Source organism: Passer domesticus, chromosome 4 (genome assembly GCF_036417665.1).
Source record: "Passer domesticus isolate bPasDom1 chromosome 4, bPasDom1.hap1, whole genome shotgun sequence".
Taxonomy (NCBI): domain Eukaryota; kingdom Metazoa; phylum Chordata; class Aves; order Passeriformes; family Passeridae; genus Passer; species Passer domesticus.
The window spans coordinates 19,006,652-19,021,989 of NC_087477.1; the positions used below are offsets into that span (position 1 = coordinate 19,006,652).

The 15,338-nt window shown below is 39.0% G+C and overlaps 2 long non-coding RNA genes across 2 annotated transcripts in view; both read right to left on the reverse strand.

Annotated features, from left to right (window-relative positions):
* Positions 1–15,338, reverse strand: part of LOC135298658 (uncharacterized) — a 501,452-nt gene that overhangs the window by 279,953 nt on the left and 206,161 nt on the right. The gene's annotated exons all lie outside the window — the stretch shown is intronic.
* Positions 11–15,338, reverse strand: part of LOC135298659 (uncharacterized) — a 146,594-nt gene continuing 131,266 nt past the window's right edge. The window contains exons 3-4 of the long non-coding RNA XR_010360691.1: positions 1,506–1,559; positions 11–948 (exon numbers count right to left, since the gene is read on the reverse strand). This is a non-coding gene — a long non-coding RNA (uncharacterized LOC135298659). The remainder of the gene's footprint in view (positions 949–1,505; positions 1,560–15,338) is intronic.

Sequence of the window (15,338 nt, forward strand, 5' to 3'; positions counted from 1 at the left end):
ATACAATGAGTACTATCAGTATGACCCAAGTTTAATCCCAAGTTAAAATTAATTAATTCTGGAATATCCATTTTTATACTTTAGTACAGACAAAAAAGATTTATTGCTTTTTTAGTAAAGCAAGTCTCCCTGCACATCAGCTGATGATAAATTACTCCAGCTGAAAAAGTCTAAAAGGTGAGGCCAGCTTTACTGATCACCATTCAATACCTGTGAATAATGCCAGCCTTGTCTTCACCACCTTGTGGCAATTTAATTTTCTGCAAGTATCCGTCTGCCCATACAGCTTAGCTGCTTGTGTAAGAACATCTGCAAAAGTAACATTCACTGGCTCCCAAAGCATTTGATGTTCTGTTATTTTCCAGCTATGCAGTGAATTAGTTGCTGTTATATTCCTGTCTTGGCGGGCAAAACAGATTCCTTTTTAAGATGTATTAGTTCAATTAGGTTAATATAAGTTACCTGAAAAACACTGTTAGGATGCTGACACATGAGAACCTCCCTTTACCAGCTGCTATCATTAAAATGAATGAACAAGCAACTTTTTTTTAATGCAGTCCTGTTGAAAACTGAAAATACAGAATGACTTTTCATGGTGGTTTTTTATATTGAGTGGAAGGATGAGATGGATTCTTTTTCTTAAGCCCCATATCAGTAGTGAAATAATAGTTTCTCTCTTCTCTCAAGAGCAGCCTCTTGTCAGTGGCCTCCTCTCAAAGGGGCATCACAGGAGTCTATCAGAAGCTGCCTGACAGGAGCATTTAGTGAAGCACTTGAAATTCAAGGGAGGTCTTAGCTCCTTCAGGCAGAGGGAGCTGACTATGAAATGGCAACACAGGAATCTGAGGAGAAATGCACTCCATGCAGGAAACACAAGAGGCAAAAAGATACAGACTTCTCAGACTCCAGTAAGGCAATAACACAGAAGTGTGTGCTGCCAGTGTAAGCCTGCAGAGACAAGCACAGAAAAACTGACTCTGGTGACAGACCTGGCATCACAACTGGGATCAAAACATTCTAGTACACACTGTTAAATGACCCAGAGCTAGCACTTGTCGAGGCACTCAGAACTTGCCCTGTATTATGAGCTGGTTTTTGAAAAAGGGATGGTCGTCAGCCATTACATACATTATCAAAGATCAAAAATTATCTACAGAAGTCAAATGAGGTAAAAAAAGAGCTACAGGTTTCAAACTTAGAATTACAAAAGAAATATGCTGTAGTCACCATCATCAACTGAAAAATGCTCAGAATCTGGGAAAAAGATGCAATAACTATGAAGAGCTCCACCCCTTGGCTACAAAGTTACTGAAGGCCAGCTTAACATGCATGGAATTTACAAGCATGCCAACATCTGTTATATCAAAATAATTATTCAGAGAAGAGAATATCTCAGAGAAAGATTAATGAACAATCAGCTAGAAAACAATACAGGCCGTTTTTCCTTTTCATTTTGGCAACAAACATAGAAGCTAACGTGATAGTGTATAAAAAAATGCTCTTACCTCTCTAAGAATACTCACAATCAGTAGATGAACGGATAAAGACTTGCCCGTCCTCTAAAAGAAGGAGTATGTGTATCAGTCAGAAAGGAATTGAAAAGATCCAGTTTTGAAAAGATTCAGTTTTGAACCATTTCAAATACTGAAAGAGCAACTGCTACACTGAATTTGTTCTTATCAACAAGAAGGACTGCTAGAAAAGGACAACAAAGAAATTCAGGAAAAATCTAGTTACTTTTGCAAGCACTGAGAAAATCCTTGAAACAAAAAATATAGATCAGAAATTCTTCCCTGTCCATATCACAGAGATCCCAGTCTCAAGGCATGTCATTCTGAGAATCACATCCTGAGCAGAAGTTTCAACAAAATGGGTAATATATAAGCAGGTCACTGCCACAGAAAAAGAGGCTTTTTTTCCCTTCAAAATATACACAGGAGTCAAATAAGGTGAAGGGATTTATGTTTTCTAATAGAGAAGAATTCCCAAGATAAAGCTGATTCAGAATTATTCTACAGAATTAGCATATCTGTATCTACTGCAAAAATCAAAACTTATTACCAGTGCTTTTACAAGCACCTCTTTCCCAATCTGCCACTTGGGATTTACACACCTTCACCAAGAAATACAAGTTGTAAAGGGAAATAATTGCTATACACAAAACACATTTATTATTTGAGAGAAAATTATGCAAAAAGCACAAGCAAAAGTTGTATCAAGACGGAGTTCCTGACTCTTCTTCCAGCACCACCTTCCTTCAAGCTCCCCTACTAACTTCTTACCACTACACAACATGATGGTAAATAACCTTTATGGTACAAATAAATTTGCCCAAAACTTAAAAAGCCGCCCATCCCTAGGATTACTCAAGAGTGCTGAAAGTGAATGCAGCAAGGGGAAACAGGCTGGTGGTAGCAAACCTGAGGAGATTATGAGTACACCTGCTCCTGATGGTCAAGGAAAAGACAAGAAACGTTCCTTGAAGAACCAAACTGCATAGGGACTTCTTTTTCTTCTAATCCAGACCCAAATCCAGCAAGAGTGGCAGATTTGCAGTTGGAGGAACGGCTGTGTTCTGGTAGACTGTATTGGCACTAGTCACACAGTAAAATTTTCTACATTGCAAATAAAGGTATCACAGCTTGTCTTTAAATTCTGCTCTCTGCTAAATGCTTGCAGCCAGAGCTGAGCATGCCTTTGCTTACACACTACAAAAAAAAGAAATATATATATATATAGATATGTAGCTCAGCCATTACAATAAGGCAGTTGGAGTGAAATTCCCTGCTAACCTCTGAAACATAGCAGTTGTTCTAACTAAAAAAGGTTAATAAAAGCAAAATGCTTGCTTTTAAGTATAAAAGTTTTAGATTTATTGTCTTTATGCTATGTGCCAGCTAATTTTATCACACAGTCATCTAAGTATAAAATAATGATTTGCAGTTGCACCTTCTCAAGTGATGAGGCAAAGGACCATGTCAAGGCAACCTTTGGTGAAAGCAGAGGCTCTACCTGATTGGCACAGGATGAGCTAAACCTCTATAATGGATTCATCCAAACAAAAGCTCTCACTATACAGCAATTTATTAGTCTTTCTTCTCACAGCATTCCTACAAAAATAATATTAAAAAATCCACCTCAATTACTGAATAATAATTGATCCCAGAATCCCATCAGATAAGAGTGCCAAAACTGCTTTAATTTTTCCTATCCAAAAATTATTTGCAGAATAAGCAGTGCTGAAGTCCAGTTGTCCAGATTTTTTTTTTTAATACCATATTGTTTAGTTCCTTCACTTTTTGAATAGCTGGCTGAGACAATGGAAATCGCCTATCATGTTTATCTATTCCTGGATCCCTGATATTAGTCCTTGTAAATGCACACCAGTATTATCACATTCTAAACACTTAAGCACACTGTCAGTGTCCCAGAGAAACAACACAATATGCTACAGTCCACTGTGAAAATAGAAAAGTCAGGAGTGTCTGGGTTTTCATTATTTTTTTCCAAATATTCACTTTTAATTAAGAATCCTATGGAAAAGCCATTTTTTGGATATCGATTAGCAAATAAAAAAAGTAAGATTGCTGAGTGGACATTTGGTTTCTCCATAGCTGGAGAGAGGAAAACATTCACCCATGCACAATCAAAAAATTAAAAGCATATGTGTTTTGGTATTTTTATGTTTGGAAGGGGAGTTCAGGGAGAAGGGGGCTTAGAAAGAGTCCATCTAAAGAAAGCAAGCAAGAAGAGCAGTGGGTTTGGAATACAAAAAATTCTCTTTTCCCAGAAAAGAGAGACAACTCCCTATGAGTGGGTATTGCACACATTCAGGCTGAGTTTGTTCTGGAAGGTGTTAAGTGTTCTGGCTTGGCTCCAACAAAGCACTTAATCACGTACTTAACTTTAACTACACCCACAGTCCTGTAGGACATCAATTAGGCTGATTTTCAAAAAACTACTTGAAAACATTCGAAGTCCCATACTTGTAAGTCTGCCACCGTCATATTTTCTGGAAAAATCCCTTCGCCAGGATTTCTCTCCTGGGAAGCTGACAAGCCTCAGAGAAAAAAGGAAAACAGTAGTATCTCATTTGCTTCTCCTGACTTTTGCTGCTTTGGAATGTGGTAGGAGATTGTTTACCAACAAGTGATTGTTTCATTGGTTTCTGCTGTGAATTATTTTGACTTATTGGCCAATTGGGGCCAAGCTCTGTGTCGGGGCTCTGGAGAGAAAGTCACAAGTTGCATTTAGTATCTTTTTAGCCTTCTGTCAGTATCCTTTCTGTATTCTTTAGTATAGTTTAGTATTCGTTAATATAATATAGATCATAAAATAATAAATTAGCCTTCTAAGAACATGGAGTCAGATTCATAATTTCCTTCCTTCATCTGGAACCCTGCAAATACAAGATAAATCCCGTTGGACTGGAGTGAATGTAAGCTTTTAAAGCCTCCTGTTCTTTGACAGGTAAAGGCATAAGCTGTTAGAGCCAGAGCTGGAGGAAACTTAATTTGAAAATGGTCTGCCTTCAAAACCAGGTTTCATGGAAGTTGTGTATTTCTCATTAAGATTAAGAATTCCAAAAACGTTCATCCTTCCTGTTCTGTTACTAAGTACAACAGGAAGAAATAATAACCCTCACTCTCTCCTCCCCCTCTCCTCATTCTCCAGTTCTCCATTTGCCTTTTGTTTCTTTTTTTGATTCAGTAGTTTTGGGGTTTATTTCTTAATTTGGAGAAATTACAAAGTATTTTTCCCAGAAGGAAAAAGAGAAAATGAGCAAGGCATTAAGATGTCTACACTTTTTATTTAAAGGTCTGAAGTGTAACCTGATGAAAAAAAATATTTTTGTTTCAGGTGTGAGCATGTGTAGGATTGTAATTTTCTGATTTTTGAATTAGAAAGTTTTAAAGCCTTTATAATCAAAACTGGCACTAGTTTACAATAAAATAGCACTCTGAAAGACTAGATGTCCAGAATAAACATCAGTAGCACAAGAACTGCAAACGTAAGTGCAACAAGGGAGCCAAGTTTATCTGACTCTGAGCCCAGGGAATCCTGGAATCCTGCTTCCCGCTAACCAGTGCCACTTTCTCCTACAACTGTGCTTTATATTGCTGCAAGGCAGCTGGCACAGAAAGTAGTCCCTAAAAGTCAATATGAATGTGCTGCTTTGCCAACTTCTGCTGCACACAGGTTAAGCAGGGGGGCTGCATAGCTCTGATCCCACCTCACTGGTGGTGCACACACCCCCATACCAGCCAAGGCTCCAGGGGCAACTGCGTCCTCAGAGCCTTCTAAACCTGTTTTCCATGCCTGAGAAAAAAAGAATGAGTAGAGCTGGAGCTCAATCATTTAAGGGGTTTACCTAGGGGAAGTAGAACAGGAGGAAAAAAAAATTATTTCACTCTGTTCTGCTTCTCACTTTCCACTTCCAAGTATTTCTCCTCTTCAAGGAGTTGTGTCCATGATTAACACAAGTTAAAAAAAATTTAGCACAGTGTTAAGTACTGTAGCTGTCTACATATTTGAATCTTCTTCACCCAGACTTGGCTTCCTGGCATATACAAAAAAATATTATGTAAACTTCCCTATAAAATCAGAAAAATGTAATAGTTTTCTAAGCTGTATCTCTGAGCCACTTATTCCCAGAAGAAATTCTGTGTCAGATGCAAAGAAACAAATTTCAGGGCCCCAGATAAGGCAAAAGCATATTATACCTACTATCAGCATATTGGCTGCAAATGTCTTCCAGTTGACACATTTGGTCAAGAAAGGTTTTGAGCAGAGAAACGAAACCGTCTTACACCACAGAAAATGTCTGAGAATTCCAGATACTTATATTAGTCATATTTATTTTCCATTATTTTGAAATCTACAGTTAGCTATAGCCACACTGTTTCCTCATGTAAGTACCAAGTTTAATGACAACCTCAACTTACTACAGCCCTGGGCTTCATTTTTTTTCCTTCTCTTTCTAGTATTAATCATTGATATAAAATTTTACCTCCTACTACTATTAAAAAAAAACAATTAAAATCCAAACATCTTAAGGGCTGATGAGGCCTTAAAAATATAATGTGATTGACACAAAACTTCTAATTCCAGTGGTAAAAAGTCAACAATTTTATCTCATTTATGATTATATAAATTTCAGCTGTTCCATAATACAACAGCCAAATATTGGTGACCTAAATCATCACACTACTTTTTTTGATCCAATATCATCTTTTCTCTCACTGCTTGGTTGTAAACCCATGTTAAGAAATGCAAGGCTAGAAAAGAAAAGCAAGGCTAGGAGGTCTTCTGGAATATTGCCCTTTTTTTCAAATTGGGTTACAATTTGAAAAAAAGGGCAATATTCCAGAAATATCAATATTCAAATCATTTACATGCCTAATCTCTTCCAGGCTGGAAGAAAGAGTTTATAGCTCACTTCTGTAGCTATTAATGTGCTACAGAACTGCAAGGCTACTGCTCATTAGCTCACCAAAACCAAAATCCTCGACCTGGGGGACACTCTGAGCAGCAGACCAGGGGGCTGGGAGGAACAAGCCCCCTCATTCCCCAGCCTGTGGGCTGATCACCACACAGCACCACAGTCCCTGCTGCTTCCCACTGCGCTGTGGGGCAGCCAGAAATCACTCACTGGCCTGCTGCACAGGCCTGGCTCCTCCTCACCAACACCTCCCCTGGTCCCCTAGATGTCTTGAATGATTTAACATAGGTAAACCCTGCAGAGAGAGGTATTGCCGCAGGCAGAGGATTGTTGAACCTGTGCACAGAGCAGCAAGTGGCTCCTGCATAACACACAGGCTGTAGTCAAAGTCTTTCCAGCCTGAGTACCGACCCACAAATGAAAAAAAAAAACCACAAAAGTTTATATGGATTTATGCAGCAGCAAAACAGAAGCAACTACTGGGCTTACCCCTCTACCTTTCTGTCCTATCTAGATTACAGGCAGGTGCTGAACTGCTCACCGTCTTCTTTCAAAGACTTTTTATGTCTCCACAAGAAAAGTGAAGCTCATGCCCTTCCACAGAGCTCCTTGAATGATGCAGTTAGGACAAGCCTACCACTTCTCTGACTCCTTGTATTCACTGTCACATACTTTTATCAGCTGACTCCTTGACTTGGTTAAGTGAGCCCAGCTTATTTAAGATGCAAAAGCTGCTCCTCTACCACCAATTAAAATGGCTGCCAGGGTTGTTTCTGATGCTACCAGTTCTTCAGCAGAGCCTACAAATGGCCCTATTTAATTTCTTCCAGCATGACAGAAGGATGGCTTTGCTGGTGCTGTGTTGAGCAGTCAGAACCCCAGCACCAAACCCAGACCCAGGCACCTCCCCAGGCACAGGGAGTTCAGGCAAAGCACTTCCAAAAAGCTCATTGCCCAGGCTCAGGAGGCAAACACCAGCTCCAAGTCCCAGAACTAACACACTAATAAAACATGACCTATACTCCAGCAGCGTTCCAAGGGCTCTTAAATCCACCCTCTGCTCCACAGCATTCTGAGAAAGGCTAGTGCACAGGACAAATAAACATCAGCCAGCCCAGGAATCAGTGCTGGATGGCTGGCATATTTTCTGTGTTGCTTGCAAAGCAGCAGGCATCTCCCTTTGTTGCTGATGCAGATTGTTTCCAAGCTCTCAGCATGTCTTTTTCAGCCACTTGCTCCTGAAACTTAAAAGGAAAACTGTGCACACTTAATTTGAAAAATGCCTTGCAGATTCCATAGCAGAAGGGGTTGAGTAGGTTGGAGGGGGTAAAAGAAACTGTTTCACAGTGTTATTGAGGCCATGTGTGACAGGCTAAACAAAACCTCCAGGCAATTCTGTCACAAGTTATTTTCACTTCTTACAATTTGCACAACCAAGTGGGTGGCCATATGTCTATCCCTTCTCCTTTTCCAACAAATGAAATGAGGAGGATTTTATTTTTTTAAATAGTTTAGTTGGTAACAGCTCTGCCTTTATTGTTTTCAGATTGAATATGTGCAACTGAACAAGTTTCCTCGTTAAACACAAAAGCAGATGATGATCATGCTGATGAGGCTCCTTGCACTATGGGACTCCTTCTGCATATCAGGCTATATTTATCTTTCATTCCTCTAAGAAAAAGGTCATGTAGTGTCTTACACACACCATGGAACCAGAGTGCAAATGCAGAGCCAAAACACTAGTCTAGTCCAAGATATTCAAGGAAAAATAATCAGAATCTGAAAAAGGTTTACAGTAAAATAATAAGCCAGGCTCAGACCTCTTTCCTTTTCACACTCAAGCAGAGGTGAAGATTAAGATAAATATAAATAGGGGGGTTTTTTTCTCCCCTAACTTGATACCTTGTAAAGGACAATGCTGCCTTCACAATCTCTGCAGACTAAAGAAAAAAGTCACCCAGCAGAAGTCTTGGTGGCATATCCATTGAGGGGACAGTACTCCAAATAGGAGATATGGGGGAAAGAGCCTCAAGGAAATCTAAAACAGGTTCACATCTCCAGTCTGTCTCAGAGCTCAATCTGTCAAAATGGGTTTTTCCTTCTGCAGGCTGATTAACATTACTACATTTTTTTTCTTTTCCAAGCACACAGAAGATGGGCAAGCATGGATTTAACTCAACAATCAACTCTCCCTGAGAAACAGGAGTGGACCTTTATGATCACCTTCTCCGATTTAAGCTACTCAGCATTTCTGATTGAGCAGTGGACACCACCTTCCTCCACGTTGCAGACCAGCTAGCCTACACAGAAAAGCAGTTTTTTGGGAAAAAAGCAATAAATTCACATACATTTTTAGTACCTGCTTGCTATAATGAATTTCCAACAACGGAAAGTCAAAAGGCATTTCTTTCAAACTGTTCAGCATATCTACAAGATATTAAACTGAGGTTCTGGTAAAACAATCCTATTCCTCTTTTAACTAAAAGCTAGTCAGTCTGTGCATTGGGATAAGCATTGAGAATACCATTCTTCAGAAAGGGGTCATTTCATACAACACAGAGTTCAGTCCAGCATATTAGAAAGGTTTTAGATTTAGTGCTGCTCACAGGGACTCTGCCTCCTGGAAATTGATATTCCAGCATGGCAATTGTCTTTACTGAGTGAGCAATAAATAAAAATATATACACATATGTAAGGAAACAAAGAGGGAAGTTGGGCTATTTGCTTTTCTCTACCCTGGTTCTACATTTGCCATCCATTCATACAAACTCCAGCTTTTTTTTTTATTTATTCCTCAGTCCCCATCTCTTTTTAAGTTCTTTGCCAAGGCAATGCCATTCTTATTTTACCACCAGAATGTAACTCCCACTCCAAGCACCCATCCTACACAGCATTCCTTTGGTGTGTACTATTCTTCCTTACCTTAATGCAGTGTCTTCAACGCCCCATGTGCCCTCCACTTAATCTCCATTTCCTAAATGCTAACCCATCCCATCATCACCTCCACTGTAACAGAATTTCCCAAGCCATTCCAAGTCCTCTATATTTCTTAAAATATTGTGACCAAGCTTTTACAGTGATTTTTCCCCCCCTCCCCAAGTGCAGACCTTGTTGTCCCCCAGGACCAGGATAGTTCCCTCTGCCCCAGGTCCACATTTAGTGAACCCTACAGTACTTCTACTGCTGCTTTCAGCAAGACCCAAATTGAGTCTTAACATTTCAACATAACCAGATGATGTTTACTTAGCATGAAATGTAGTTATTGTCCAAGATTTCTATGTGCCAAGCAATTTCTTAGCACAATAAATTTTAAATCCATTGGGTTTAAGTGTTTGGAAATCATCTGCTGGGGTATATAGCAAGTTCACTACATTCTTATTTTCATTATCTATGCAGAGCTAAGGAATTCCAATTATGAAAGGCTCTATTCTGTAAACTCATTAAAAGTTAATATCCACCACAACACTGTCTCTCTATTTCACTGGTTCTTTGCAATCACTCAGCAAAGAAAATAAGCACCAGGCTTTTTAAGAGAGAGACGCTTTCTTGAGTGTGTCTCAAGACTCAAGTAAGAAGTAAGTAATTGAGTAAGAAGACTCAATCTTTTTGCCTCCAAAGCACTCACACTGGTGAAAGTCACAGTTTTCCTGACTCTTCATTCTTTTCCAAACCAATGCAGCATGAGACAAAGTAACTATTTCCCAAGGCAGATGGATCACAGACAGGTAATATGACATTAAGGCTTATTCCTCAGAGGCAGTCAGCAAGAAGCAGAGGATCATCTTAAGGATCTAAGCAACACCATCACCTTCTCAAGAGAGGAATCCTTTAAGCAAGCGCATTGCTCATCACTTCCATCCTGTTTGATTTAATGAACCAACTATTCCTGGCAACAGGCAGCAAGAGGATATAATCTGACTGTTACTATCCTTTCACATTTTATTCAATCATTACATCAGAATAGGCATTTTACTTTTGTTTCATACTATTCCAGAGGACCTTGGCACAAAGCAAAATTAAGCCAATTGAGAAATAACTAGTTTAAATTTATATACACCAACAAATCATGCATTTCAACAAGTGTAAAAGAGACATGGGACATTGCTTCCCTCTGAGCAGCTACAAGCATTAAAAAAGCAATGATGCAACATTCATTAATAAAACTGTTTCTTAGAAATCTCTTTTTGTGGACAGATTCAACATCTGCAAGAGATACCCAAAACATACTCTTTGTGCTGCACTTCCCTTTTTCCATTCACATGTTGCACATACTGAAAATGTGTTATGGAGTAGGTAACAACACACCATGCTCCCAAATTTTCTTCTAACAGACAGCTATATATGTTATAAACAATCAAATACAAGGTAAAAGTATGGCACAGATACTGCAGCAAAGGAAATTAATCACGTTACATATCTCCTCTGGAGAACTCCACCTAAATGTAACTTGGGAAACAACAAATAATTGGCTGGGACTTCAGTCAGTGATGTGAAGGAATTTCTCATTGCCCCATTCTGAAGCAAGAAATAGCAGAGAGTCCTTTTTAAGGACCCAACACCTTGAGCAGTATCCAACATAGCACAGAAATTTAAACTGAGAAATTCACAATGGGCAGCAATTCATCTGGCCAGCTCACACCTCAGATAACTATCAGCAAAATCCAGACCAACATAATACTCCAAGGGGCTGGGAGATAGCCAAAAGATTCTCAGTTAAAGAAAATCAGGAATGAACATGATGTTCCTTAGCATGGCTAACCCAGACAACATTTCCCAGACATTAGCATGAAATTAAACAGAGAGAAGCTGAATTACTTCCAGTGTACAGATACTGCCCAAGTGAAATGTGACAGGTGACCTACAACACAAAAAATGCACTTAACTGTAAAAACTAGAAAGTGAAGCTAAAAATGAGAAAAATTAAAAGCTGTTCTTGGATATGCAGTAAAAAGCACACTGACATAATAAATGGGAGAAGGAACACAAAAGCACCCAGCTGTTCAAAAGCTGCACTGTTAAGGTACAAAGAAATCAATTTTTTAATAGAAAAAAAAAATCCCTCACAACATGAATGAGCTCAATAACACTCAAAACAATATTATATATTAGAAAAATCATCTGCTCCAGTGCCTGAAGCAAAAGGTTTGCAGTTTATTCCATCATTTCTCCAAATCCAGGGATTAGTGAGAACTTCTAAAAAAATTCCTTCCTTACACTATGGTCCTTCAGTTTCACCAGGGCTAAAGCTTGCTGCTTACAGTGAGTACATGAATCCCTGCAGTGTAACCACCCACTCTGAGTGAGAAAAGGACTCACAATGGTGAACCAAGAGTTGGGGCTGTTGTCTGATGTCTGAGCAGGACATTCCCAACCCAGTGGCACAAACTCTGCTTTTGTTCAAGCAGGAATTAAGAGGAAAAATGGCTGAAATTAATAATAGGGGTAATGAGGAGAAACACTGGGCTGTGCATGCATGCAATCCAAGCAACATCAGCTCTAGGTGTGGTTTAAAATTCACGTTTACTCTTTATTAAAGCCATGCACTGTATTTATGGCTCTCAATGAATTCTGTATCCAAAAGGGACACATTAGATGATTAAAAATTAGTTGGATTTCTTTCCTTCTCCTGTAGCAGTGCCAGTAGGAGAGGTAATAGAGGCAGTTCCTTGGACTTCAGGCATTCAACAGAAGTGGGATAGACACATACATTCATGCAGTCAAACTGCAGTTATTTAATTCAGGGCCTAAGACATGAAGCTAGGCTGCTTTTAATAAATCATGGACAGGGATGAGCTCCTAACATTAATATTCCACTCCTCCCTCTTTCTCCTGAGATAGTCTGGACAACATGGACATCCCTAATACAGATTCAGGACTCAGGTACAACAGCCACCCCAAGGAGCCATTGTTCCAATTACTTTTCCTTTCCTGCATTGCAGCAGGAATAAAAAGACTTAAAACAAATTTCATTTATTATTATAGATGAAAACCTCTCTAAGTCTACAGAAGAGAAGCTGTATTTTGTAACTGTGTTCTCCAGCTAGAGTTAAGGCAAGGTCTGGTGTGAGGCAACAAGAGGAGCAAAGAAAATGCTGAAAAGAAACTGAGGGATGTGAAGTCAAATTTTCAGGCATTCCAGGCAATCATACCACTCAGGGACATTCTACAGCTCAGCAAATCACGTGCTGGAATGCAACGGAGTAGGGAGATAGGGAGTTGCTCAACAAAATGGGTGCTACAGCCTCCGATGCTGAGACTTAGCTCAAAGTATGTTCCAGCTCCAGCTGAATGGCACTGTAAAGCAGAAGAGCACTGACCTTTTTGACCTTCTCAGACATCAGTACATATGCAGCTCCTCCCATTATTATTTTTGCCATTTTCACTACTAGCCATGAAGTTCAGTGTAGTAGCCATCCAAGAACCCAGGATCACTGCTATATTAATAATACAGAATGTAGCTCTCAGAGTGCACTAATAAGATACAAACAGAAAACCAAAATAATCATCTTCCTCACAGAAAAAGTAACAGACAAAAATTAGTATGAAAATACTTTTTTTTAAGATGGCTGAAATTAAGTAAATGCTTAAAATTAAGTAATTTTCTGAAATTAAGTAAATTTAACTGTTGCAAAGTATTCAGAATGCACATACAATAAAATATACTAGAGTCCAAAATTTAAAAACTTAGTCATGGAAATATGGCGTAAGAGATATGTTTATTTGAAAAAATCATTTCATTAGAGATCTCTCTGCTACAAATATCTTGAATTTAATTCTTCTACCTTAACACAACCTCCTGAGAAAATTTAAAAAATAAAAAAAAATCATTCAGGAAAAACTAAAGTTGGATGAAATCTACTTACTCAGACCTGATACAAAAGTCTGATTTATTCTCTTGATTTGTTGTCTTAAGGAGAATGAATTAATCATTCTTCCACTCAGAGGTCTATGGCATCTTAATCCTTGAATCAGAGAAAATTCGCTCTCACATGAGTTGCAATTTCATTTGCTTTTCTTGTAGTATTGTGTTTCAGGGACAAGTTAATGAGAAAAGTGACACACAAGCTCTTTCACTGTTTTTTATTTGGCACAAAACCGTGCATTTCTGCAAGAGAAAATTCCACTTCTACCTGCATGAATTTAATACTCTTCCTTCACTGCCCTGAAATCAAAGTCAGTGATTCTAACCATTGTTAATTGGGCTGGAATAGAGTCCTAGAGACTTGTGAAGCAGTCTCATAAAATGTAGTGATTGCCTCCACTTCAAACCCTAGAATCCCTTTGGAAGAAGCCCAAATCCTGAGGTATACTTATTTAAACAAGAGGCTGAATCACCTTTTAACTTGTATTAAAATTGTCTCTAAGGTTTTAGAGGAATTGTAAAATACAAAGAAAGAGTTGGGTTTGATGTAAAGAAATGCGAAAGAAAGACAATCCAGACAGAGGGACTTGAAGCTGAAGCTACTTCTCACAGGCTTTAGAATCCAGATAGGAACTCCTACACTTTTTGCTCTAGCAGATGACTTTTCTCCTGACTGTGAGCAAAAGGAATCACCCTCAGTGGCACAGCCAGTGAAAAGGAGTGCCTGCACAGTGCAGCTTTGACAAGGGTCCCTCACGTCAGAGACCATCCACATCACACCCCCACAAACAGAGATGCTTTGGCAATTCTTATGTATCTGAGCTATAAAAGCCTCTTCCAGATCTAGGAAGATGCAATTTCTCTACTCCTCACTCCACAAGCAAAGTCCACGTTCACTCCCATCTTCTTGTGGTTAAGAACCATGAAGATGATAAAGCCAATTTTTGGTTTTTAAATGACAATTCCTTTTCTCTGTTGCCACAGGTCAATACAAAGGAGGGGTTTTTTCCTCCTTCAATAAGCATTCAATATTCCATAATGTTGAATACTTTTGCACAGGATGAGCTAGATTTGAAAAAGCATGGTTCTGAGAGCTTACCTCAATATATTTTGGGACACAAAAAAAAAAAAAAAAAAAAATTCAGTGGTGAGTATTGCTATAGATGAAGCAGCAATTTACTAAAAGAACATTTAAAACTGAGGATAAGCATCTATGTGCAAAACCACTTTGCCTCCTGCACCCTTTCGGAAAAGCAGTAGTGATCTACACATGGGAAAAATATTTGCATTGTTTTTAATTTTTTTTTTTAAGTACCCTGTTCACATCTGTCGGTGACTGCAGAACTGATACACAAAGTGCTCTTACACGGATCTTTTGCAGAAGTAGCACTCTGGAGAACATCTGGGGAAGACATATAGGGATGATATGAAAGTATATTTCATTCACTTTATTTTTTCCAGATGACCCAGTAGCAGAACCTCAGCATGTACCAGTCTGAGAATTTTGGAACAGTTTAGATGGTAACAGATCAGTGAATATTGCTGACAGTAAATGTTGATGGGGTGCACTGCCTTTGGTGCTGTGTCTGAAAGAGGGAGGGCTTCACACTGCAATAAAAGAAGAATGAGAAACTTAAATAATTAAAGGTACAGAAGAAGCTGACTTGGCTGTATGCTTTGTGGCAGCCCATTCCTGAACTGTTTGAACAGGCAGATCTAAGGCTATTTTACTGCCATTCTTGAGAGCTTATTATGGCATTCAAACAGCTGCTATCTCTTAGCACAACTCTATTAACATTAGTTCGATGACAATGGGTTTAATATTATGGTTTTGTCAGTGAAACAGGCTTGGGAGTTCCTCTGGCTTTACATACAATTATCTTCGTTTGTTGTTGTGCCCCCAAGCTTCACTTTGCACATTTCTCAATCCTTATCTGTATCCAGCTTACCCACGTGGAACCATTTACTCATGGCAGAGTCAGGAGCATCAGTCCAACCTTACACTGTGTTACACAATTGTGCAACCAACAAGGC